The sequence below is a fragment of the Cervus canadensis genome, chromosome 32, assembly GCF_019320065.1.
Source record: "Cervus canadensis isolate Bull #8, Minnesota chromosome 32, ASM1932006v1, whole genome shotgun sequence".
Classification (NCBI taxonomy): Eukaryota; Metazoa; Chordata; class Mammalia; order Artiodactyla; family Cervidae; genus Cervus; species Cervus canadensis.
The window spans coordinates 15,629,261-15,655,449 of record NC_057417.1 but is presented as its reverse complement, the minus strand read 5'-3'; the positions used below and the strand labels follow the sequence as shown (position 1 = coordinate 15,655,449).

The window sequence follows — 26,189 nt, the reverse complement described above, 5'->3', positions numbered from 1 at the left end:
CAAGTGGTAAAGAATCTGCCTGCCGATGCAGGATCTCCTGCCTCAATCCCAGGGTCAGGAAGATCCCCTGAAGGACAAAATGGAAACCTACTACAGTATTCTTGCCTGGAGAATTTTTATGGACAGAGGAGCCTGGTGGGCTACAGCCCATGGAGGTCACAGAGTCTTACACGACTAGGCACACACAAATCTTACAACACCAGAGTTGCTTTTTTGCTTTTGTTTTTTAACCAGAGAGCCAATTACTGAACATTTATCAAATGCCACTGCTTCCTCCATCCCTCACTGATCACCAGACCATTAGGCCCTCCCAGCATTAAGATTCTACAGCTCCTCGTCTGCGACTTCCAGGAAGCCAAGCAATCACTCAACAAACCCTTCACTTACTCATCCAACCAATAATTACTGGACACCTATTATGGGCAGGCATAGCCTATCATCCCTCCGTGAGTGTTGCAGGTGCCCTGCCATCTGTCATCCATCAGATCAGAAGATGGATTTTCACAGCTGTGACAAGCGGGGAGAGGAAATTAATAATAAGTCCCAAAGGTGGCAAGGGAAGGATCACACATATCATTTCCGGATCATCCCCCATCAGTGGTAAATTACCTCCTGACAACAGGATAACCTTCCCCCGAGCTCACCCACACACACCGCACACAGCAGGAATTGAGTGAAATAAAGAAAGACCTAGCCTTTCATATTCCCACAGCCAGAACTGTCAAGCTGTCCCCGAGGTGCCTGAAAAGTCCAAAACTTAATCTTTGGTCACTGAAATGAGGGGGCTGCTGCCCCGTGCTGCTCAGAACCCCACTCTCCACCCCCTCACCCTCCTCCACAGCCTCCTCTCTGCCTCCAGCCCCTTCTCTTTTTGCTCATCAGCACCCCTCCTTGCCCCTCAGCCCCATCCTCACTCTGCCCTTCACTACCCCCTCTCATTGCTTCTCGGCCTGCAACTACAGGGAACTGGGATGGAGACAAATCAGACAGTCCCCAAAATGCTGATATGAAACTAGTCAATTCGAATTAATTTCAGCAAACTGACTTTTAGAAGGTTGACCTAGAGTTGCACCATGAACTAGAACCCATGAGAGTTTACAAACAGGTGATGGAGAAATATTAGTGAACTCCCAGAATCTAGTCCATCAAGACCTGTCTCTGACCCTTGAATGCTGTCACCCTTCGTAGCCCCCCTCCAGTCACTCGAGGACCAGCGCCAGCAGGAAGGGGACCTGGCTGGTGTAATGCCTGGCATACCAGAGCCCACTTGCACCTCTAAGCCCTACCAAGAAGAAATATTTGGCCAAACAGCACCATCTGAAACCATGAAGACCTTGGCTTCCGCAGGACCGCCAAGAGTGCCCTAACATTTGACTTGGATGACTCAAGCAAGCGTATGTCATTTCAGCTCGCCCACAGCAGGGTGAATAAAAAAATCTAAAGATTTAACTTAAAAAAAGTTTAACAAGTTAATTTTCTAAATTTAAAACGTTTCAGAAAGACACACAACCTACAGAAGGGTAATTTTAAGCTATATTAAAGCTCAAAGATGACATCATGGGATTCTAATTATACAGACTTTGAGGCAATACAGTCAGGCAACCTTTCCGGATACAGTTTGAAATTTTTCACAACTTGCCAATACTATGTTGGTATCCCATCTTCTGGATACACTAAAAGCCCCTCTTGTAGATTATTCGGGAAAGTGGAAGTAACGGCACCCTTCTGAGGCTGCAGGCAAGCCTAGAAGCCTCCAGCTTCAGTGTTTTCTCCAGATTTTTCTCCTAAGATAGGAGTATATCTCAGCGCATACAGGAAGATGAGAGTTGAGACCAGACCAAACCAATCATGCATTTAATCCAGATCCATATGGAAAGAAGCTGCTACCTCCATGCCAGCAATGACCTGTTGCAAAATCTGAAGACCCAGTACCTTTCCCCTACCATCTCTTTCCCTCCATGTTGTGAGCGGGAAAAATGAATTCATTAACAAGATCCTAAACAGCACCTGACATGTAGTGAACCCACAATAAATGTTAGGTTTGATGATACTGATGAAGAAGATGAAGAAACAAAAGATGATAAAAGCAGGGGGAGGAAGAACCGCACTCCTAGCTGCCTGTGGGGTTCAAGCTTGTTGCTATTTCATGCAAGAGTTGTGTGGCAGGGTGGACAAAATGTAAATCATTCCATTCAATAACTTTCCCTATAAAAGTCACCCATTGGTGACCTGAATGGCAAGTAAGTCCAAAAGGGAGAGGATATGTGTATATGTACGTCTGGTTAATTTTGCTATACAGCAGAAACTAACAGATATTGTAAAGCACCTATACTCCAATAAAAATTAATTTAAAAAACACATTCCCTGTTTCTGAGCTGTCTTAGGCATCTCGGAAAGCCTTCCATTTTTATTTATTTATTTATGGCTGCACTGGGTCTTTGCTGCTGAGCATGGGCTTTCTCTAGCTGCGGTGGTTTCTCTTACTGTGGAGCACCAGCTCTAGGAGCACCACCAGCTGCAGCATGTAGGCTCAGGAGTTGTGGCTCATGGGCTGTAGTTGCTCCATAGCATGTGGGATCTTCTGGGACCAGGGATCAAACCCACGTCTCTTGCATTGGCAGGTGGGTTCTTATCCATTGTACCACCAGGTAAGTCCAACTTTACATTTTTAAAGGCACATAGTCTGTATAGTATTTATACATGAGCTATTAACCTACAGGATTTTTATGTATGTAACACAGTTAAATAAAATACATTCACATATGTGTAGTCTTTACAAGAATGTCTTGAAGTAGATGATACCGTTTTCTCATTTTACAACCCAGAACACTAAAGCTTCAGAGTGGTTCAGTGGAATTTCCCAAGCAACAAAGCTGGTCGATCATAAGCAAAGACTTGAATGTTAATACTCATGACATCTGAGCCCAAGATCTTTCTCCATCACCATAACCTCTCCAGTTTCTGCCATTCCTCTTTGCCTTCTTTTTTTTTTTTTTTTTTTGGCCACACTGTGCAGCTCAAAGGATCTTAGTTCCCCAACCAGGGATTTAACCTGAGCCCTGGTAGTGAAAGTGCCATGTCCTAACCACTGGTCAATCAGGGAATTCCCCCTCTTTGCCTGACTTTATCTCTACATTCCTATCCCCAGGATTGTCCTGAATGCTCCAGGGGAAACAAGATGAAAGAGATAGTCACTGCCCTGAAGAAAGGATCACTGTGAATCATTTATTTTTCTCCTTTCCTGAAATAAGAGTAAAGTTCAGAAGTGGCAGCAGTTAAACCAGACAAGGAACAGAAGTTAAGACACCTCAAACTCTGGAATCCATGCTTAATTTCCCAAAAGGAGTCAAAGACCAGGCTTCCTGGTGTTTTTCAAGTGCCAAGGGAATTAGCCAATCCAAGGAAGGTAAAAAGCCGACTCCTTAGAAAAGTCCCTGATGCTGGGAAAGACTGAAGGCAGGAGGAGAAGGGGACGACAGAGGAGGAGATGATTGGATGGCATCACCAACTCAATGCACGTGAGTTTGAGCAAACTCCAGGAGATGGTGAAGGACAGGGAAGCCTGGTGTGCTGCAGTCCATGGGGTAACAAAGAGTCGGACATGACTGAACAACTGAACGACCACAAAGGAACGTAGCAGAAAGGGAGTTAACTTTTAATGAGCGATCATTGAGATGCTATCTCTTACAAAAAAAAATCAGAGTTAGTGCTCAGTACCATAGAAGAGAGGTTTGATTATGCTCATTATGCAGGCAATGCTGCAGCCACAGGGCAGAGGTGGCTTTGCCAATCCATGGTTAATATTCAAGTTTCCACATGTCCTCCTGTCACTGAGGGTTCTAGCACTCTTCGCTGGCTGTCTGCCAAGCATGCAGATGGAGGACAAGGAGCTGGTGGGCAGTGAGGTGGTACTGGAGATCAGCAGGGATTATTTTCCATTATATCATTTATCCAACTACTTACAAAGTTATTGATTTGGGTTGATATGTTTTGCTAACTAACCCCTTAGCTATAACTCTTAATAGTACTGTTTTCCAATTGATCCCTTTAGAGTTTCTAAAATAAATACTATGTAACCTATGAATAGTGTCAGTTTGGCATTCTTTTTACCAATATGTAATTACTACTTACATCTGTTTCTTATTTCATTGACCAGAACATTCAAAACAGTAACAAATAAGTGTTGATCCTTCAACCACCATTCATTTCTTCTTGACTTTAATGGAAATGCCTCAACTATCACAAAACAGCGCATTTTGACCACTGGTTGACCACAGATAGTCTGTGAAAGTATATTCTTATTCTTAGTTCTTTCTCTGAGAGTTTTTACCCAAAACTAATGCTGAAGTTTTAACAAATGCTTTTTGGCATCTATGAAGATGATCACACTTCTTCCTCTGAGATATTGATGGAATTTATTAATAGACTTCCTAATAATAAACCATGATGTATTTCTAGAATGAATCTTCCCTGACCATGATACATTGTTCTTTTAATATTAAAAAGATTCAACTTGTCCAGGTTTAATTTAGGATTAATCTTTTCTGTATTTACGAGTGATATTATATTATGCTTTATATACTGTGTGTTATCAGTTTTGTGTGCCTGTATAATGCTAGGTCAGAGGAAAGAACTGGGATTGTTTTCTTCTTTTTCTATGGTTTAGAGAAAATTTTTGAGAGCCAAAAGGATCGCTTGTCCTGGAGGTTTTGCTAATGGATTTGAAACTTCATCATTTCCTTCTTTGCTCTTGATCTAGACCAGACACCAGTAAACTACACCCTGCTGGCCTGCCACTTGCTTTAATAAATAAAGTCTTATTGCAATACAGTCATGTCCACTTCTTTACAAACTGTCTATGGCTGGTTTCACGCTACAATGGCAGAGCCGAGTTGTTCTTGGAGAATGCCCCACATAACCTAAAATATTTACTGTCTGTCCCTATAAGAAAAACTTTTCCAGCCCTAGTCTAGACAGGCTCTCTTTTATGGTTGATAATTTGGGCATTTCTGTTTTATTAGACATTTAACTATTAACAAAGCTAATATCAAAAATTAACAACAGCTAACATCTGAGTTGTATGAAGCACATAGCAATGGTTTGAGCTATTTAAACCTATCAGTGCACTGAATCCACACAAATGCTGCATTATTATCCCCATTTTACAGTGGAAGAGATTGATCTTGGAGACAGTAAATAATTTGCCCAATATCAGAAGAGTGTAGTAGAAAATCCACGGTAAGACTTCCCTGGTGGTCCAGTGGTTAAGAATTTGCCTGTCAATGCAGGAGACACAGGTTGAATACCTGGTCCAGGAAGATCCCACCTGCTTCGGAGCAACTAAGCCTGTGTACTGCCTGGACAACTACCGAGCCCACACGCTTAGAGCCTGTGCTCTGCGACAAGAGAGGCCACCCCAGTGAGAAGCCCACACACTGCAACAAAGAGCAGCCCCTGCTCGCCGCAGCTAAAGAAAGCCCTCACACAGCACTGAAGACCCAGCACAGCCAATAAACAGATAAGAAAAGCTATCATATAAATCCACGTATACCTGTATAGTATTATGTTTGAGCTTACAATGCTTTCTATCCTTGTATTCCTGTCCTTTTTCATCCCCAATTTGCATATTGTTGATATACATAGATTCATTATATGTATTATATTCATTTTATAGATTCATTTTATACGTGTGCATGCATGCTAAGTCACTTCAGTCGTGTCCGATTCTGTGTGACCCTATGGACAGTAGACCCCCAGGCTCCTCTGTTCATGGGGATTCTCCAGGCAAGGATACTGAACTGGGTTGCCATGCCCTCCTCCAGGGGATCTTCCTGACTCAGGAATCAAACTCGAATCCCTTCTATCTCCTTCACTGGCAGGCAGGTTCTTTACCACTAGCGCCACCTGGGAAGGCCATTTTATACATACGATTAGTTAAAAGTAGATCTATTTTATTGGCTTTTGTTGGTTTTGCTTTGTCCTGTTTTCCAGGGCTAATTCTTTGAGTTATCAACACAAGGCTTTTTGTACATTCTAGTGCTTTATTACAACAGGATATAAAATGTTATAGGGCTTCCCTGGTGGCTCAGACGGTTCTAAAGAATCTGCCTGTAATACAGGAGACCCAATTCTGCATTTTTATTCCTACTTTCCTTATGTTTCTCTTGTGACGTTTTTGTCCCTTACTTCTTGAGTGGAATGCTTAACTGATGGTTTTGCAATGGAGCAGGACCCTATGGTCCTTCCCACCCATCGCCGTGTCCTCAGCCTGCCTTTTGTCTGTGGACAAAGTTTAGTCAAAAAATAAATCTGATCAGAGAAGGGAGAAAATGCAGAAACAAAGGAAAACAGTCAAAGGAGCTCAAATAATAATGGTTTAGTCATCAAGCATACTCAAGGACCTTTAGTTCCTTCTCAAGGGCTATAGACAATATTCTGAGCCATATTCTGTGAGCTGTCCTATAGATACTAAAAAGTCCTACCAGGTGCAAGAAGTTAACTATCGGATGACCAGACTGTAGCCATGACATATGTGGCCACAATTCTGAGAATTGGCCTCAAGGAAATGGGAACAAACTGACCCTGGAATTAAAGATTAACGGTATTTAAAACAATCAAGATGATGCAAGTCAGACCACCAATGATCAATTACAAGATGACTGTCAGAACTGACTGTATTATTTCTGTATGTTTTCCCAGCCTGCAGCCTATAAAAGCTCTTGCCCACTGTCACTGGGGGGAAGTCGGCCTTTGGACAGGCATCCGTCCTCCCCGACACCTTCAAGGCAGCATCCAAAATCAAGCAAACTCTCCTTTCTACCAACTTTGCCTCTTCATTGGCTTCTGAGCAGCAAGCAGCTGGACCCCACTTCTCATTACAGTTTGTTGATATGTAATGAGAAGTGGGGTTGTAGTTATAAAAAGCATTTATGACTATGAATTTGGAATATACTGACTTGGTGTCATCTATAGTTTATAAACTATATTAAAGAACCTAATTTTTAAAATTTTACTTAATTTTTCTTTATTTTGAGACAACTGTAGATTCCCATGCAGTTATAAAAAAATAATAGGGAGAGTCCATATATTCTTTACCCAGTTTCTCCCAAAGATAACACCTTGCACAAGTATAATATGATATCACAGCCAGGATACTAAGGTTAATATAGTGAAGATACAGAACATTTCACAAGGAGGCTTCACATTGCCCTTTTACAGTCACACCCACTTCTCTCCGCTCCCACCCTCTCCTCACTCCTGGAAGTCACTAATCTGTTCCCCATTTCTATAATTTTGACATTTCGAGAATGTTATATAATTGTAATCATACAGTAGAGTAGAACCTTTGCGGATGAGCTTTTTTAACTTGGCATCATTCTCTGGTGATTCATCCAGGTCGCTGAGTGTATCTGTAGTTTGTTCCTTTTTATTGCTGACTAATAGTACATGATGTGGACAATTTGTTGAGCCATTTACTTACTGAAGGACATTTGGGCTGCTTCCAGCTATGGGCTATTATGAATAAAGACACTATAAAGATTTGCACAGAGGTTTTACTGTGAGCATGAGTTTCCATTTCTTGGGAATATGTGCCCTAGAGAATCATTCATGGGTCTTATCATAGTTGCCTGTTTCATTTTTTTTTAAAGAAACTGTGAAACTATTTTCCAGAGTGGCTGTCTCATTTTACATTCCTACCAAGAATGTAAGAATGACTGAGATGCTCCATATCCTCATGTGTATTTGGTTCTGTCATTATTTATTATTTTAACCATTTTGGTAAATGTGCAGCAGTATCTCATTGTGGGGTGTGTCTGTGCATGTGTGAGACTATGTGCTTATGTTACCATGTGTATCCCCCCTTCAGCGAAATGTCTGTTTATATCTTTTGCCTATTTTCTAATTAGGTTATTTGTTGAGTTTGGTGGGTTCTTCATACATTCCAGATCACAGTCCTTTGCAGATATGTGGTTTGCAAATATTTGGTCCCAACCTGTAGTCTGTCTTTTCACCCTCTTAACAGGGTCTTTCACAAAGCAACAGTGTTAAAACTTTGATGAGGTCCAACAAATCAATTTTTTCTTTTATGGTTCATGCTTCCAGCGTAATATCTAAAGAACTCTTTGCCTGGCCCTAGATTCCAAAGATTTTTCTTCTATGTTTTCTTAAAAGTATTATAGTTTTATGTTTTACATGTAAGTCCATGATCTATTTTGAGCTAATTTTTCTGTAAGGTGTGAGACTTGGGCCAAGGTTCATTGTTCTGCCCTAGGTAAAGAACTACCCCAGCACCACTCGTTGAGAAAGTATTTCCTCCACTGAATCGTTTTTGTGCCTTTGTCAAAATCAACTGGGAGCGCTTGTATGGGTCTATTTCTATTCTCTATTCTGTTCCAATGATCTTTGGGTCTACCCTTCCACTAATACCACCAAGTCTTGATTGTTGTAGCTATTAATATTACAATAAGACTGATTCCTCCCATTTATTTTTCTTTTTCAAAACTGGTTTAGCTAATCTAGCTCCTTTGCCTTTTCATATAAATTATCTAATAATCTCGTTTTATCCACAAAGTAATTCTATTGGGGTTTTCATAGGAATTGCATCAAATCAGTATATAAATTTGGGAAGAACTAATGTTGAGTCTTTCATGTCCATTGCTAGTATATAAAAACATAACCAACTTTTGTAGTTTAAACTGTACCCTGCAACACTGCCAAACTCATTCATTAGTTGTAATAGGATTTTTTTGTCTTCTTGTTCTTGCCTTGTAGGCTCCTTCAGATTTTCCGTACAATCATGTCATCTACAAATAAAGTAGTTTTATTTATTCCTGTATCTGTATGCCTTTTATTTCCTTTTCTTGCCTTATTACATGCTTAGCACTGGCTAGAACATCCAGCACCATATTGAATATGTCCCAGGGTTATTAAGGAAAGTGTTTCAATCTGAAGTTCTTGAGTTTTATAATCTTTTTTTATTAACTTCTATCTTACTTCGTTTTTAACAGAGAAAGTTGATGGCATATTTTCTGATTAAGTCTTCCATATAAAAGACAGTAAACTGAGTACATTTTTCTTATCCTCACTCCCCTACTATCTACTTTGCGGTCTTCATTAACATAAACTAGGATTTTAAACTGAAATCTTCACAAAAGATTATGAAGTTATTTTTACACCATATTGCCTTTCATTCACAAATATTTTTGACATCTAACATCTACTTTATTTTATTATTAAGACTTTAATTTTTAGAGCAGGTTAAGGTTCACAGCAAAATTGAGGGGAAGGTGCAGAAATTTCCCCCACACATACCCCCACACATGCATAGCCTCCCTTATTATCAACATCCCCCACATTTGGATGATACACTTGTTACGACTAATAAATCTTCTGCCATCTATTTTAACATAAGACTAAGAGTGATTATTTGGACTCAATATTACATTTAATTACTTGAAGGATTCATCCCATTTCCTCTAAACTGTAACTTCATCCTGAAATTCTTAGTATTAGACTTCTCTCAATCAGAGAGAGGACCTCTTCACATAACTCTTTCATTGGTGGTAGATTTCCAAAACCTTTTTATATCTGAAAATTGGCGTTCTGTTGCCTTCACATATTAATGACAGCGTGACTGAGAATCCAATATGTAGATGATAACATCGTCCCTCAAAACTCTGCAGACTGCACTGTCGTAAGCTCTGTGTTGCTCATCACAAATATGCATCCAGATCCTGTATTTGACAGTTTGCATAGAGTATCTTTGGTCCTGTTCTCTGTCCACTTTGCATGCATGCATGCATGCATGCTAAGTCACGTCAGTCCTGTCCAATTCTTTGCAATCCTATGGACTGTAGCCCACCAGGCTCCTCTGTCCATGGGATTCTCTAGGCAAGAACACTGGAGGGGGTGGCCATGCCCTCCTTCAGGGGATCTTCCCAACCCAGGGATCAAACCCACGTCTCTGCACTACTGAACCACCGGGGAAGCCCTCTCTGCCCACTTTTTTTTTTTCTGCCCACTTTAGAGATGGTCAAATCCCCTTGTCAAGCCACACTGGAGGGCAGGCCAATGTAAACAGCACCAGATTTCTAGCAAGCACTCATCCACTGTAGCTCTGTTGTCCTTAAACAAACTTTTTTCCACTCTCAGCTACAAGGTTCTCTGATCCCCAGATGCACACCCTAGCTCCTTTGGTCTCTCTTATGCACCTTACCTTCCAAAGGGGATCTTCCCGACCACCACCACCACAATGCACCTTACCTATGCAAGCCTCACCCCTCAAGGATCAGTTTGGTATCAGCAGCTCCCTACACCAACCAGTGCACAAGTAAACTGCCTCCTTTACCTGTCTGACCTCTCTGAGTGAATGCGGGAAGATCGAGGGTTGTAAGAAGCCTTCAGTCATTTCAAAAAAATATTCTTGAGTAGAAGAAGGATGACTTTTCACTTGGGTCTCTTAGTCTAGGAACAGGATGGTGGCAGAGAGACAAAGGGGTTTTCTACTGTTTCCAGTTGGTCTTTGTATCCAGGGGTGATGCCTAGAGTGAGTGAACCCAATCCAGCCCCATCTGTCTTACAAATAATGGAGATATCACTGAGATTCCAACAACTTGTTATTAATTTTTAAGTTGTCTATAGTGTTTCTCGTATTATATATTATCTTAGTCATGTGAGGGCAAAGAGGGACTGATAGTCAAATGTTATATTCAGCCTATGCCACGACCAAGTCTACTTGGAATCATAGAGCTTTTGATGTTCACAGCAATTACAGATCGTGGATGGGATAAACTAGAGTGGCCCTACTCTGTAATCATATGAGAGGGTCTCCTCCCAGGGCGCCGCTCCAAAACAAATCCCCACAACAGTGGTTCTCAAAGTCCAGTGAACAGAAGCATCACCTGAGGAGCCTATTAAAAATGATCAGGCTCCACCCAAAAGTTCTAGTGAAGCCTTGGGTTTGTAGTCTTCACAAATGCTACAGGATACATGCTGGTGGTCCAAGAACCAGCCTTGGAGAATTGAAGCACCAGAAACATCTCCTCTAAAATCATCAGATGAGAAATTTTCAGCTGCTGCTTCTGATATTTCCTCAAAGACAAATGGAAAAAAGCAAATATAGCTGTTCATCTAGTACAATTCAGAAACAGAGTTTCCTGGCACAGCAATGCTGGAGAACATGAGATCTTCTCCACATTTCTCATTGCTAGTTTGACTCCAGAAAATGCCCTTTCACCACTAAATAGCACTTACAGGAATTCTACAGATGAATTTCTACGTATCTAAATGATACGTTTACTGCATTCTTCTTAATAGCATTGTTTGAAACAGCCCCAAATTGGGAATAATCTGAAGTCCATCACAGAGGACTGCTCTAATAAATTATGAATCATCCATACAATGGAAAACTTTGCATCCAATTTTAAGTTTAAGGAAGCTTTCTTTGGGGCACTTCCCTGGCGGAACAGGGGCAAAGACTCCACACTCCCAATGAACGGGACTCAGGTTCAGTCCCTGATCAGGGAACTAGGTTCTAAAGAAATGAAGTGAAAATCACTCAATTGTGTCTGACTCTTTGGACGCCATGGACTATACAGTCCATGGAATTCCCCAGGCCATAATACTGGAGTGGGAAGCCTTTTCCTTCTCCAGGGGACCTTCCCAACCCAGGGATCGAACCCAGCTCTCCCATATTGCAAGCAGATTTTTTACCAGCTGAGCCATCAGGGAAGCCCAGGTTCCAAATACCACAACTAAAGATCCTACATGCCACAATTAAGACCTGGCACAGACAAATAAACATTAAAAAAAACAAAAAAGAATCTCTCTTTGTACTGACATAGTTCTCCAAGATGCAAGGTCAAGAGGTAGGCAAGACTAATTCAAATATGTAAATACTGGCATGGCATATGTGTGTGTTAATCACTCAGCAATGTCTGACTCTGCAACCTCATGGACTGTAACCAGCCAGGCTCCATGGGATTTCCCAAGGAAGAACACCGGAGTAGGTTGCCATTCCCTTCTCCAGGGGATCTTCCCGACCCAAGGATCAAACCCAGTTCTCCCTTATTTCAGGCAGATTCTTTACCGTCTTAGCCACCAAGGAAACCAATCAGTGAGGATACCCAACAAACAAATCAGAACAAACGCCAGCCATTCCAGCACACTGGAGCCTAACAACCAAATATTAGCAGAAAAAGCAAAGTGGAGAATACAGGTTGCAGGATGCCACCTTCTTCTGTGAAAACAAGGGAGTAGAAGAAAAACTTCTGAAAGGATACCCCAAGAAAGGGTGGGCAGTGGGTGGGTGGAGGAAAGTTGTGAATGAGAGAATTTAAAACCTGTATACGTTACTGTATTTTTTTGAGCTATAACACTGCATTTTTTTAACTTCAAAGGTTTTTGATATGGAGCTGGGATATGGATGCCCAAGGCTGACGTGATTTAATTTTCATTTTATATTCCTTTTGGGTCCCTGTGGTTTGCTATTTCTCCAATGTGCCCATTAGTAATAGTTTGTTACAGTCACGAAGGTGGGGTGAGCCTGTCTTGTCTATACTAAGTGACTATGGTCCAATCAGTGATGTTCAAAAGATTGACTGCATCAGGATTTGTAGAAAGTCCAGATTATCTCCTCCTGTAGCTCTCAAACCTGGCTGCTCCTTTTAAACACCTGAGAGCCTTTACTAAACTAGGCTGCTATTCCAGTCTCATCCCCAGATATTCTGCTTTAATAGGTCTGAGGTAGGGCCAGGGCACTGGGACTTTTAAAAGCTTCTCAGGTTAGCCTAACACACCGCCACTCATGACAACCTCCTGACTGGGCAGATCTGAGGCAAGTCTTCCAGGTGAGCCCTTGTTCAGCCAGCTTTGTGGCTGTCACCCAAAACAACATCCTCTTACCTGCACTCAAGCAAAGACTCAAGCATCAGCAAAGGCCAAGTTCAGAAAAGAAAAGCCCACTTGGCTCAAGAAGTAAGAACTGCGATTGCTAAATAAAATCAGATTCGGTCATTCCTGAGCATGTGGTTCATATTCCTATCACCCTGAGTTTCTCCCTGTTCTCTTTCCTCCCCACATCCAACCCCAAGGACCTCCAACAGAAACCACCAGACAGGCTACCAGAACGGGCATCCCAGCCTCGAGGAACCCCATCACCAACACCCCAGTAACAGCCAGGCCAGGCCAAGCACACATACAAACACGTTCCATTCTAACCAGAAGTAGACAATGGTCCAAGATGGGCACAAATTTTATCAACAGGAAATCTTCTACGGAATTGATTTTTGAAGCAAAGGCCAGTGCATCTACTTAAGCAGATACAATTCGTAATAATCAGAAAATAAAGAGTAGGGGCTTCCCTGGTGTGGTTAAGAATCTGCCTTGCAAAGCAGGGAACACCAGTTCAACCCGTGGTCAGGGAAGATTCCGCATGCCGCGGGGCAACTGACCTGACCCCTGCACCTCAACTACTGAAGCCAGTGCACCCAGAGCCCACGCTCTGCACCAAGAGTATGTGTGTGCGCATTCTTAGTCGTGTCCGACTCTTTGCGGCATAGCCCACCAGGCTCCTCTATCCACGGAATTTTTCAGGCAAGGATACCGGAGTGGGTTGCATTTCCTTCTCCAGGGGATCTTCCCACCCAGGGATCGAACCCGCGTCTCGTGCATCTTCTGCACTGGCAAGAGGATTCTTTACTAGCTGAGCCACCAGAGAAGCCAAGTAAGACAAGCCACCACAATGAGAAGCCTGCTCACTGAAACTAGAGCACAGCCCCCACTTGCTGCAACTAGAGAAAGCCCGTGTGTAGCAACAATGACCCAGTCCAGTTCAGTTCAGTCACTCAGTCATGTACAACTCTTTGTGACCCCATGGACTGCAGCACACCAGGCTTCCCTGTCCATCACCAACTCTTGAAGCTTGCTCAAACTTAAGTCCATCGAGTCAGTAATGCCATCCAACCATCTCACCCTCTGTCGTCCCCTTCTCCTCCTGCCCTCAATCTTTCCCAGCATCAAGGTCTTTTCAAATGAGTCAGTTCTTCACATCAGGTGGCCAAGGGTATTGGAGTTTCAGCTTCATCATCAGTCCTTCCAATGAACATTCAGGACTGATTTCCTTTAGGATTGATGGGTTTGATCTCCTTGCACCCCAAGGGACTCTCAAGAGTCTTCTCCAACACCACAGCTCAAAAGCATCAGTTCTTCAGTGCTCAGCTTTCTTTATGGTCCAACTCTCACACTCATACATGACTACTGGAAAAACCATAGCTTTGACTAGACAGACCTTTGTTGGCAAAGTAATGTCTTTGCTTTTTAATATGCTGTCTAGGTTGGTCATAGATTTTCTTCCAAGGAGCAAGCATCTGTTAATTTCATGGCTACAGTCACAATCTGCAGTGATTTTGGAGCCCCAAAAAATAAAGTCTGCTACTGTTTCCACTGTTTCCCCATCTATTTGCCCTGAAGTGATGGGACCGGATGCCATGATCTTAGTTTTTTGAATGTTGAGTTTTAAGCCAACTTTTTTACTCTCCTCTTTCACTTTCATCAAGAGGCTCTTTAGTTCTTCTTTGCTTTCTGATTTAAAAAATCAGAGGTACCAAGGGAACATGTAAAGATGGGCACAATAAAGGACAGAAATGGTATGGACCTAACAGAAGCAAGAAGATATTAAGAAGAGGTGGCAAGAATACACAGAAGAACTATACAAAAAAGATCATCATGATCTAGATAACCACAATGGTGTGATTACTCACCTAGAGCCAGACATCCTGGAATGTGAAGTCAAGTGGGCCTTAGTAAGCATTGCTACGAACAATGACCCAGTGCAGCCAAAATAAAAAAATAAAATAAAGAGTATCTTCCCCCTTAAAACCGCTATGAAAACAGTAATTATTTCCTGAAAGCAGCACTCCTGAGTTAGTCCTACACGATTTTTCTGCAGACAGACCCTGGCCCTTTCCAGCCAACAAATCCAGGCCTAAAGCTGACAGTGCTTGAATATATTTGAGGAAGCTCCAGGGAGTGAAATAAGGGGACGTAAGAGATTTTAACGTCCTGAGAACTGAAGAGACACTTTCCCCCCAATGTCTAAAAGTCAACAGTTCTCTTAAGATGCCAGACACTCTGAAAGACCAGGTGTCCCTAGAGAGAGGCTGCTGCAGAACCTCCGTCACACTCTGCTAAGACCAGCTAATCCCATCTCTCTAAACGTGACCTAATTGGAGAAAGAGAAGCATTTATACTGAAATGACAACAGACAGAATCAAGCAAGGCCAAGAAGGAAATCCTCCATCGCTCAAAGGGAAAGTTTCATAAAAAGAAAGTCAAATAGAGAGATGGACCAACGAAAGGATGGACAGGTGATGGATGGAAACATGAATGCACGCAAGATGGATGGATGAGTGTGTGGATGATGGATGGATGCGCAGGTGGATATCATTTCACACAATTCTCAGAGTCAAGGCTTTATAAACCAGCCTTTAATACCAGAGCTAAAGGTCTTCATGTAGCAAAGCATTAATTTTTCTGCTTAAAGAGATTACTGTACATGCCTTGCTTTCCTCCCAGATCTCCAAATCACAAAGCCTAACTGTCTCAACTGAAATGCTTTGGGCTTTACTGTCATATAGCACAGGGAGCTCTGCCCAGTGCTCTATGAAGACTTAAACAGGTGGGATGGAGTGGTGGGAGAGAGACTCAAGAGGAAAGGGATCTCTGTATACATATAGCTGATTCACATTTGTTCAGCAAAAATTAACACAGCATTGTAAAGCAATTATACGCCAATTAAAAAAAAAAGATGCTTCAGGCTTCAATTAACATAACAGCCAACTAAATGCTGCTTAAACAAAAGGGGCTCATCAACAAATATCACACACAGGAAATGCTTGAAGCGGGAAGTTTCTGGGGCTGTGAGTGGCACTAGGCATCCATGTATAGTCATAAAGTGGTCGTCATAGCGCCAACCATTATTTTCATATTTGACAACCTCCAAGACAGGAAGAAGGGTTGAGAGGAAAATGAGTTATTTTCTCTTTTACACTGGCCAAAACTAGGTCCCATGCCCACCTCAAGATCAGTCACTGAGGGTGGAAACAGAACTATCTTGGGTCACTCATACTTCGTCCCTTGGGCACGCTGTCACTAAATAAAACCAGGAACGATGGGGGAATGGCTGTTGCATGGACCAACATCTTCTGCCAGAGCATCTGTTCCCACTTTCCAATACCCGATCTCTCAGATACAAGACCCCCTCCAGTCAGAAATGCACTCTGATAATTCCCAAAACGTGCCCTCCAGAGAGATCGCAATAACCTCACTCCCTTATGGCGAAGGTTTCCACCTGTATCGCCTTAGCCTCTTCCTCAGGGCATCTAGGATTACAACTAGCTCAAGCAAAGAAATAAACCTGTTACAAGGAAACAAAGTAACTCACAGAAACCAAGGCCAGCCACTTAGTTTGGCTTCAAGGCAGGACCATCAAGAACCAAGACACCCACTCCATCTCTCTGTCCACACGACCTCTGAACCCAGCCTCTGAACCCGCTCCAGAAACAGTGAGGCTTTCTCTGATTTTTGGTGTGCATCGCATAGTCCCTGAGACCACACCGCCTTCCAGTCTGGAGTTGTTAGAGGCTAGCTGGCATTGCTCAGGGGGAAGTCGAAGTCCCAGAGAAAGTATCAGGTGAAGACATGCCTGGTCCATCAGCAATGGGCAAGCAACTTCATCGCATGGTTCAAAGGTGGATGCTATGGGTCATTCCTTGGGGCCTCTTTACCAAAAAGTAGGGAATGCATAGACTTTGAATCACCCTAAAGGGGCTGTACAAATTCTCTCTGCAGGAAATTCACCCTTCTCCTGAGACATCAGTTTCCAAGACCCAGCAGGCCAGAGGAATTGGAAGGGAAAAAACAGCAGGCATGCCAGTGTGACCACCTGACCCTCTCGTCTCTGGGAGCACACAGCTGGCAGGCAGGGCTGGGGAGGAGGGAGGAAGCCCTACAGATGCTCCCCACGCCTCCCCCCTCCCTGCCCTGCCTCACGCTGGCTCCCTCCCAAGTCCCTTCTCACACGCTCACACCCACCTAACTACACTCGTCCTCACATTCAACGCTCCACTCCGGGCTCTGTTCTGCCAAAATGCTTTCCCACACAGGGGTCCCTGCCTTCCAGCTCACTCTCCACGCACATGTCTACCTCAGAAGTGAGCTCACTCTATTTTAAACTCCTGGAGCTGTCTGCCATCTGTCTCGTCTGGGGGGCCTCGTGGTCTACTGACAGAAGAGAACCGAATTTGGAAACCTAGAAACGGAAGTCTGGTTCCGGTCCCACCAATAGCTCCAGGACCTCAGGACAGTCGAGGCATCCTTCCCACGGCTGATAGAGAAAACTCCGCCCTTGGTTAGTTCCTGGGGCTGTGAAGAGCATCAGGGGAAATGAACGACAAAAAGCATGGATGGTGAGGTGACAGTGGACACCTCGAGTGTCTCAAGTGGTCCTTGAGAGCGTGGTCTTCACCAACCCCCGAGCCATGGCAGGCACTGTTCAGGAATTAACCTCTTTCTTTACTTCTCTGACCAGACATTCCTGGCATTGGGGAGCAGCCTAATGCCAGACTGGGAATCCTCAAGTCCACCCTAGAGCGCTGATGCTTGGAAATGGTTACCATGGCAATCAGCTCTGCTACTTGCTTTGTGAATGATCCTGAGCCAGTCATCAACCTCTGGGAGCTTCAGATTCCTGCAGGCATGACCAGGCATCTGTTCAGCCACAAGGTATGACCACGAAATTGTCAAGGTGTGTCTCTAACATCAACACTGTGATAGTACCGACCACTAATGTTGCTGCGGGAATTAAGTGGACTTGGGGCTAAGCAATAATAACATTGATAAGATTAAATGCCACTTGTGTCTCAGATACTGCACTAAAAGCCTTGCATGTATTCAATCATAACAACCCAATGAAGCCCATAGTAAGTACTAAATGCTTTTCGTTTGGAGTCATAACAAAAACGAGTTAAAAGGAAGAAATCTAGAAAGGCAGACACTGACAACCAAATTTAAACTTCTTTCCTAGAATCTGCAGACAAGTCATTGAAATGCTCTTCAAAAGAGCAACCCCATAGACTCAGGTAGGAAAAAAAAAAAAACCAGTCCCCCTGGAGCACCAGCCCATCCACACAAAGTGCGGATACCTTGTGGGTGCATCTCCATCCCCACCACACACTTCCTTGGGCTGTTCTCCTCCCCCAGATGCAAGCTCCCACATCCAGAAGACACTGGCTAGCTGGGAGGCAGCTGCCTTCCCGTGGAAGCAGAGTTACTAGGAGGCCTGAGAGTCACATGCCTCTACAAATCCCATTTGGACCACAGCAGATGGCAGACGGAAGCATCACAGATGCAAACCGTTACAGAAAGTTTTAGTGGGGCTCCCTGGGGGGGGGGGAGGCACATTTCACAGGACACTGTCTCTTACCCCCTCACCAGCTCCCTCCTGGATGGTCTCAGGAATCCCCCCAAACCTCCCCCTTTCTATTTTGCAGAAACGTCAGCCTCTCATCTCTGAAACCCAGGCACCAGAAGAAGGGGAATTTTCTCCTTCTCCTGAAGCCTTTATCAAAGTATTTTTCCAAAGATCCCTTCCAAAACAAAACTGGCATAATTCATCTTTTATCCAAAAAATATTTATTGAGCATCTACTATAGGCCAGACACGATCCTAGGCCCTGAGGCGCCCAAAGTAAACACGACGACAGCCTCGGTGTTCCTGTGGGTACGATCATGTCTAAAATGCAGCAGGTACCGAGGGACTGCTGTATTCCTGCACTGCTTTCTATACGTTATCTTACTTCACTCCTCACAGCCTCCTCTGAGGCATTTCATTCCTGTTTGACAGATGAGATTATTGCCCAAGATGACACAGCTAGGAGGCAGCAGGAACCAGCCAGGAACCAGCTAGGAACGCCAGGACTGTCTGGTTCAAAAGCTCACACGTTTAGCCAGTGTGCTCTGGAGGCCACCTCAGCTTCCAATTCCTACCAACAGTAAGTTCTCCACACAGAAACCTTCAAGTTGTGAACATTCAAAGATGCTAACGTGCCCAGAGAAAGAACATAGACAAGAGGAAGAAGAAGTAACTTGAGGAATCAAAGAGATTCACAACACAGGAAATGGCGAGGGGGTTTGCTTTATTTGAGGAGGCACTGTTAGTTTTTGAGACACATGACCCGAACATAGAACAGTACATGAAGGATGCAGTAGCCACTCAGAATGCAATCCAGTGCTGCAGCGTCGATTATGACGAGAAAAAAAGACCTACTACCCAGACATCGCTGGATCATTTTTTCAAGAGGGTAGACAGAATTGAATCCAGCAAGGAACCAGAACCTGTACCATCAACGTCAGGCATCAGCGAAACTGCAGCTTGCCCTCTACCTCCTATTGCTGACCATCCTTCATCTCTACCAGCTTCCACTGGTACCTCTCCCTCCTCCTCAGTAACTCTCGTGGCCTGTTCAAGGGATGCCAGTCCCTGAATGCCAGCTGGTGTACTGTAGGGCACCGTACTGTAAGATTTAAAATGTTTTCTTTGTTTTTTATTATGACTTGTATGAAAAGTATTATAAATCTATTATGGTACAGAACTACAAAGCCAATCATGTTAGCTGGGTAGGTGACCTAACTGTTGGACTTATGAACACATTGGACTTATGAACACACTCTTGGGATGGAACTCATTTGTATGTAGGGGACTTACTGTACGCTGCCTTCATGCTGGACCCCAGACTCTGCAGCACGGGCACTCAAAACCTTCCTACGGCTTTCTACTCTGGTGTCCCAGAACGTCTTTCAGCCCCCTGGATTCCTGCCACGAGGAAGGACTCACATTTCCTGAAAACATCCTCATGCCTTCTCTCCCTCCTGCAGCGACCCTCACCCACCTGTCCTCCCCAGTTCTCCTCCATTCCCAAACTCCAGCTCCACCTGACAAAAGATCTCTTTAAACAAAAGTTTAATACAGAAGTTACCTTCTCAGTTTTGCTTATGAGGAAAGAGCAGCTACTCTATTATTTACATCCAAAGCCAGGCCAGAATACTAAATGAAAACCATGTACGGAGGTTATTTTTCCAGTTTAAAATGAAAGTCACCTCTTCCAGGGAGCCCTCCAGTTCCCCCAACAGCAGTGTGTTTTCCAGCCTATATTGTTCACTGCCCTCTTTTTCTTCCTGGCTTCTAGTCTTTATCACCATCTCTTTTACACTATGGGCATTTACAAAAAGTTTTTGAACTGTGGTGCTAGAGAAGACTCTTGAGAGTCCCTTGGACAGCAAGGAGATCAAACCAGTCCATTCTAAAGGAAATCAGTCCTGAGTATTCATTGGAAGGACTGATGCTGAAGCTCCAATACTTTGGCCACCTGATACAAAGAGTTAACTCACTGGAAAAGACACTGATGCCGTGCAAGATTGAGGGCAGGAGAAGAAGGGGGCGATAGAGGATAAGACAGTTGGATGACATCACCGACACAACGGACATGAATTTGTGCAAACTCCGGAAGCAGTGAAGGACAGGGAAGCCTGGCATATTGCAGTCCATGGGATCGCAGAGAGTCAGATATGACTTAGCAACTGAACAGCAATAACAAAAAGATTCTCTGCCCCAACAGTGATCACTTCCTTACACAATGCTGCGCTCCATCCATCGGAGGGCCTCCCACAATACACATGCCACTGTGCCTTGCACAAGCTCTTGCTCAATAAATGTTTGCTGAAATAACTCTGTAAGCACTTTCAATTTTACACATTTCAACAACATTTCCAAAGCCAGGGTCCTCAGCCTGGGGCCTGCTTCTTCTTTCACCAGAGTCGACATGAGCTCTTGGGGAAAGCTCATCACACTCCATGACGGCAATTACCACTGACAGGCACGCAGGTTCCAAATCTCTGTCCTGAGCCCAGATCCAGCCCAAAGCCCCAGGTCTGAGGATCACACGCCAACCGGCCTGTACCACTTGGACATCAACTAGGCACCTACCACAGGGACTCTGAGTTCCCTCAAAACATGTTACTCTGCCTATGGTTCCCATCTCTGAACTGCACCACCAACCCACCCAGCGCCAAGCTGGAAGCCCGGGAGCCACCCCTGACTCCTCCCTCTCCCACGCTCCTCCCACTCCCCTGCCAATCACCAAGGTCTCTCAAGCACATTCCCCAAACATCCCTCCAAGCTTCCCTCCGCCTCGCCTTCCGGACTGCAATCCAGGCATCCTCAAGTCCAACCTGGATCACTATACCCGCCTCCCCACCCAAGCCCCTTCTTCCAGCCTTGCCACTGGGAAATTCACCTTTCAACTGCAGCCAGGGTGGGTCTAAAAGGCAAATCCAATCATGTAACGCTTTATTTTAAAAAGACTTCTGCACCATCAGAATAACATCTACACTCGTTAATGGGACATAGGAGCTGTTTATGAGCAGGCTCGGGCCTTCCTCTTTCCCGACCAGATCCCCCACCTAATAAACAGACAAGGACAGAGGCTCTGTGCCAGTCGAGACAAACTGACTTTGGTTCCTGAACCTTCCTGCGGCCCTGCATTCGCTGTTCCCTCTGTTGAGAACCCCCTTCTCCTTCTCTTCACACCCTCCTGCTTTACTGAATTAAACCTGGCACCCTGAAAGCTAGGCTTGAACATCACGTGGCCCTGGAAGTTCCCTGAGGGCTTTACTTAGATGCCCCAACTCTGCTCACCTCAGGATCCCACACTAAGAGGGCCACAGCAAGGAGGCCCTGCATGAGTGCCCGCCTCTTCACGGGCCTGTACTCTCTACCAGACAATGCTTTCATCACCTCAGGGACCTACCATTGTGATCACCATAGGACAACGCCCCACCCCCCCACCAGCTGACACAGCAGGGATTCAATTAATACTTCAATGGATAAATAAGTCAGCTAATTGTACATCGAGGCCTCTGAGAAAATTCTTGACTGAAATAATCTTGCCGGGCAATATTCTGAAGCCCGGAAGCTGTCCGGCAGACTGAGATCCTTGCTTCAGGTTTTTAAGAAATCTCCTTGTTTGGAAGAGGGACAGGACGATCTCCTGCAGCTGGGGTTTAGCATCACAGGGCTGACAAGACAGTGTCAAGGATGGAGTCCCTGGCACTCTGCTAGAAACTGCAGGAATACAAGCTCTCTTTCCAACCATAAGAACACACACACTGTGGGACTTCCCTGGTGGTCCAGTGGCTAAAACTCTGCATTCCCAAAGAAGGGGGCCCAGGTTCAATCCCTGGTCAGGGAACTAGATCCCACATGCTGCAACTAAGAGTTTGTATGCCACAATTAAAGATCTCCTGTGTCTCAACTAAGACCTGGCATAGCCACATAAATAAACAATTAAAAAAAGAGAGAGAGAGAGAACACACACATCATGGTTAATTAGGGAGAGTCAAGCTGTGACGAGGACAGGAGGGGCATCCACGGCCACAGATATACGATGACCAGCCAGGCCTGAGGGCATCCCAGAGGTGTGTCCTACAGAACAAAAAGGGAAAACGATGCCTCTCCCTTGGTAGTGATGCACTGAGACATTCCCAGATTAAAGGGCAGGAATCCGAATGGAAGACACCCCAGGCAGAGATTCTGTAACGAGAAATAGCTCCAAAAAGGATGATTTCTATGTGTTCCTATTTAGGGCACTTTCTGTCTTCTTTTTCCTTTCCCCCATCTCTCAGCATGCTTCTAGGAGCCATGTTCCATTCTCCCTGCATTAAGGGCTCAGGATTTGAGGTAAATTACAAAGTGGTTAAATAAATGGACCCAAAATGTACTCATGGTCAGATGCTGACCTAGAAGGCTCTGTCTAATGGAAGGCAAAAAGGCTCAAAGAAATAGTCAATCTCAACAGCCTGTTAAAGAGTTTTACCCAGATCCAGAACAAAGCTACACAGGGTCTACTCACTAAATGAGCAAATGATGTGCTACTAGGTGGGTGTAGAGAGGCTTTGAATATTAAAATCAGGAACTAGAGCTAACATGGGCTGTTAGGAAAACAAAACAAAGATGACTATTAGACTCATGCTCAGTCTTAAAAAATTAATTATATATGTCAATAGAAGAAACAGAAATGGTGAGTAAGAGGAACACAGAAACAGAAGTTCAGTTGGCTAGTGGACAGTAGGGCCAAGGTTCTGATTACCCTTCCTTTGAAGCACAGGGCAGTATGGTGCCTGCCCACATGCTTTGGAGGTAGGTATGGCCACATGACTTGCTTCAGCTGATGATATGTGTTTGGCAGTGATGGGAACAGCCAGGGAGAACTTCAAGAACCACTACAAGATGTGCCAAGGTCTCCTTTCCTTTCTTAGTGATTATGTACGCATACTTCAACTTAGAGGGTCTGTTGGCCAGGTCCCTTTTGTGACCACAATGAGCAGTCTCTCTCCTCCCATCCTAGATAAACCATGCTGATCGTCGCTGGGACTAGAAAGAATGCCAGGGACTACAGTGATGCCAACATCAGCTCAGTATCAGAAAACTCTCTGATGACTTGTGCAAATACACTACTTTGAGAGTATAAGGTAGTAACTCAAGAGTGGATGGTCACCATGACACACTGGGAAGCATTAGATGGTACAGTGAGTACTTACTTAACCTTCTTTTAAAGATATACCTATTTGAATGCAGAGTTCCAAAGAATAGCAAGGAGAGATAAGAAAGCCTTCCTCAGTGATCAGTGCAAAGAAATAGAGGAAAACAACAGAATGGGAAGGACTAGAGATATCTTCGAGGAAATTAGAGATACCAAGGGAACATTTCACGCAAAGATGGGCTCAATAAAGGACAGAAATGGTATGGACCTAACAGAAGCAGAAGATATTAAGAGGTGGCAAGAATACACAGAAGAACCATACAAAGAAAATCTTCACGACCCAGATGATCATGATGGTGTGATCACTCACCTAGAGCCAGACATCCTGGAATGTGAAGTTAAGTGGGCCATAGGAAGCATCACCACGAACAAAGCTAGTGGAGGTGATGGAATTCCAGTTGAGCTATTTCAAATCCTAAAAGATGATGCTGTGAAAGTGCTGCACTCAATATGCCAGCAAATTTGGAAAACTCAGCAGTGGCCACAAGACTGGAGAAGGTAAGTTTCCATCCCAAACCCTAAGAAAGTTGATGCCAAAGAATGCTCCAACTACCACACAATTGTACTCATCTCACACACTAGTAAAGTAATGCTCGACATTCTCCAAGCCAGGCTTCACCAGTACATGAACCATGAATTTCCAGATGTTCAAGCTGGTTTTAGAAAAGGCTGAGGAACCAGAGATCAAATTGCCAACATCTGCTGGATAATCGAAAAAGCAAGAGAGTTCCAGAAGATCATCTATTTCTGCTTTATTGACTATGTCAAAGCCTTTGACTCTGTGGATCACAACAAACTGTGGAAAATTCTGAAAGAGATGGGAATACCAGACCACCCAACCTGCCTCCTAAGAAATCTGTATGCAGGTCAGGAAGCAACAGGTAGAACTGGACATATAATAATGAACTGGCTCCAAATTGGGAAAGGAGTATGTCAAGGCTGTATATTGTCATCCTGCTTATTTAACTTATATGCAGATTACGTCATGAGAAATGCTGGGTTGGATGAAGCACAAGCTGGAATCAAGATTGCCAGGAGAAATATCAATAACCTCAGATATGCAGATGATATCACCCTTATGGAAGAAAGTAAAGAGGAACTAAAGAGCCTCTTGATGAAAGTGAAAGAGGAGAGTGAAAAGGCTGGCTTAAAGCTCAACATTAAAAAACTAAGATCACGGCATCCAGTCCCATCACTTCATGGCAAACAGATGGAGAAACAATGGAAACAGTAACAGACTTTATTTTAGGGGATTCCAAAATCACTGCAGATAGTGACTGCAGCCATGAAATTAAAAGATGTTTGCTCCTTGGGAGAAAAGCTATGACAACCTAGATAGCATATTAAAAAGCAGAGACATGACTTTGTTGACAAAGGTCCATCTGATCAAAGCTATGATTTTTCCAGTAGTCACGTATGGATGTGAAAGTTGGACCATAAAGAAAGCTGAGTGCTGAAGAATCGATGCTTTTGAACTGTGGTGTTGGAGAAGACTCTTGAGAGTCCCTTGAGGTGCAGCAAGAAGATCAAACCAGTCAATCCTAAATATTCACTGGAAGGACTGATGTTGAAACTGAAACTCCAGTACTTTGACCAACTGATGTGAAAAACTGACTCATTAGAAAAGACCCTCATGCTGGGAAAGATTGAAGGCAGGAGGGGAGGGGGAAGTCAGAAGATGAGATGGTTGGATGGCATCACCAACCTGATGGACATAAGTTTGAGCAGGAGTTAAGCTCCAGGAGTTAAGGATGGACAGGGAAGCCTGGCATGCTGCAGTCCATGGGGTCACAAACAGTCGGACAGGACTGAGTGACTGAACTAAACTGAAAGATGAAATGAGAGAAACCATGTCCTGATAACATAATGAGTCCCTGAATCAAACTATACCTGAAGGCAGATACCCTTTGATTTCTCAGTTACATAAAGCAATGAATTTCCTTCTCAGTTAAGTCAGTCACCTGATATGCCTTCCAATAAGGCATCTACTCTGCAGCTCAACACAAGTCCAAACACCATCACTGGTTTACACCCAACCCACTTCACTCATTTATGCCTCCTGCCTGACTTCTGTAGGATCTGAGTTCTATCCTTTTTCATTTACATATGTGTTCACAGATAAATATGAACACGTCATTTAATCAGTCAAAGTCTTTTCTGACCATTGAATTTCAGTGTTTTCATGATCTTACATAGTGTTCCATGTACCATAATACTAAACATCTCAGTGTAATTAACCATGAACTATCATGGCCGCAACCCTTTGCCCTGCCTGCCCCCCCCTTTTCCTAAGTCTTTGTTGGTTGGGACCCAACTGAGCCTGCAAGAGTCAGCTCATATGCCTTCTTCTTGTGAAGCCCACTTTGATGCCCGCCCAAGAATTATGACTCAGAATTAAGGTTCATTCCCCAGCATTCTTGTCACCTGAGAACATATCACATCTTAGACTTTATTTCTTCCCACTATGCGTTTTGTAGGAACCAGGCTGTCTCTTCATGAGACCAATAGATTTCCAAGGGCCAAGACCAAGTCTCTA

At 43.9% G+C, this 26,189-nt stretch overlaps 1 protein-coding gene across 2 annotated transcripts in view; it reads right to left on the bottom strand.

Moving 5' to 3' along the window:
• PRKCB (protein kinase C beta) overlaps nt 1-26,189 on the bottom strand; it is a 359,602-nt gene that overhangs the window by 247,544 nt on the left and 85,869 nt on the right. The window lies entirely within an intron of this gene.